Genomic DNA, 2,188 nt, shown 5'->3' with positions numbered 1-2,188 from the left:
AAGGAAACTAAGTTGTTTTAGAGTTCTAGATCATGTAGATCATTTCCAGAGCTGCAAAGACTCAAAACTCCTCAGGTCCAGGATGACCTATACAGTTATTATTCTCCCAGGGTTGCCCAAGATCAAACCAGTTTGTTTTTTAATTTATTTATTTTTACGGAATTTGTTAACTGTTTGTTGTTCTAAGCACTGGGGTACGTACAGGCTTATCAGGGTGGACACAGTCCCTATCTCACATGGGGCTCACAAGTCCAAGTTGGAGGGAGGAGGTTTTAATCCCCATTTACAGATGTGATAGCTAAGGTACAGAGAAATTAAGTGATTCGCCCAAGGTCACACAGAAAGCGACTGTCAGAGCTGGGATTAGAATTAAGGTCCTCTGACACTCCTGGGCCTGTGCTCTTTGCACTAGGCCATACTGCAGTTCCAAACAAGGCCTGTTGGGTTAATGTCAACCAGACCCTTTCTTTCTTTAAGTTATATATTATACATTATTTATGTATTCATATTAATGTCTCTCTCCCCCTCTAGACTGTAAGCTTGTTGTGGGCAGGGAATGTGTCTGTTATATTCTACTCTCCCAAACACTTAGCATAGTGCTCTACACGCAGTAAGGGCTCAATAAATATGATTGACTGACTTAGTACAGCGTTCCGAACATAGTAAGCACTCAACAAATACCATTAATTGACTGATTAACTGATTCTCTCCCAAGGTGAAAACAACCGCCAAATGTTTTTTGGCCAATTCCAACTCAACTCTGGAGTCCTTCCATGTATCATGAACACGGCCCTCATGGAGCCTTCAGGGAAATGGATGGAACTAAAACTCCAACTAACTAGTGAGCAGTTTTGGTAGGTTGCTTGTTGCGGAAGAAGTTCTACCAGAATGAATTTTGGAATCTTCTGCTGGTTTCTTTGAACCATTTCAGTGGCTAATCAAGCGTTGATTGCCTGAACATTGTTATTATTCAAACTAAAATGTTAATGCCTCCTACTTTACTGAATGTGGGTACACACTGTATAAGTGCCAATAAAAATGCTAAGGACAAAAGTAAAGTAACAACAAAAAAAGAAAAAAGGACATCTAGAGTTCTAGGCAAGTCATAAAATAGATAACTTGTGCTTTAAAAGTAACCTAATGAGACAATAACTCCTAGGGCAAATTGTGATGACTACTGTTACAATTCTAGCCAAGGAAATTAGACACCGATTCTCTGCTTCAGAACAATCAGAAAAGAAGGAGCTAGGGATTCTCCTATTTTGGAGAACTATAATGATATTTGACCAGAAAATTCACTACTTGAACATGGATTCTATTCTCTCCATCCAATCTCAAACGGGTTACTCTATCATCTCCTTTGAACCAGTAAATGAAGTCTACAGCTTCTAGAATAATGGGTGGTATTTGTTAGGTGATTTTAATCTCTCTGTGCCTCACTGTCCACATTTATAAAATTGATGCCCGCTCTCCCTACATTTTAGATTGTGAGTCATAAGTGTTTGAAGTGATTATCTCGTGCTTAGCATATATAAATTGTAAGTGGTAAAAAAAAAAATCAACCTATGTCTCTCCACTCTTCAAGAAATGCTAGTGTTTGCCCATCCACCTCCACATCAATCCACCTCCACATCAACAGGAACTCCTTACCATCGGCTTTCAAACATTCGATCACCTTACCCCCTCCTGCCTTTCCTTTCTGATTTCCTAGTACAATTTCCCTCCTCTAATGCCGATTATTCCTTGTCCCTTGATCTCGCCTATCTCTTCACCAACCTCTTGCCCATATCTTGCTTCTGGTCTGGAAAGCCCTCCCTTTTCATATCTAACAAATAATCACTCTCCCCACCTTCAAAGCATCATTGAAAGCATATCTCCTCCAAGAGGCCTTCTCCAACTAAATCCTCAATGCCTCTTCTTCCATTCCTTTATGCATTGGCCTTACACTGGGATTTGCACCTTTTAGTTACTCCACCCTCAGTCCCACAACTCATATGTACATATCCACAATTGATTTATTTATATTAATGTCTATCTTCCCCTCTTAGATTGTAAGCTCACTGTGGGAAAGCAAAGTATCCAACAGCTCTGTTATATTGTACTCTCCCATGTGTCTAATAGAGTGCTCTGAACACAGTAAGTGTTTCTTAATAAATATAACTGAGTGTTATTAAAATGTTATCACTGC

This window comes from Ornithorhynchus anatinus, chromosome 1 (genome assembly GCF_004115215.2).
Source record: "Ornithorhynchus anatinus isolate Pmale09 chromosome 1, mOrnAna1.pri.v4, whole genome shotgun sequence".
Classification (NCBI taxonomy): Eukaryota; Metazoa; Chordata; class Mammalia; order Monotremata; family Ornithorhynchidae; genus Ornithorhynchus; species Ornithorhynchus anatinus.
The sequence above is the reverse complement of the archived record's forward strand: the minus strand, read 5'-3'. Positions refer to the sequence as shown.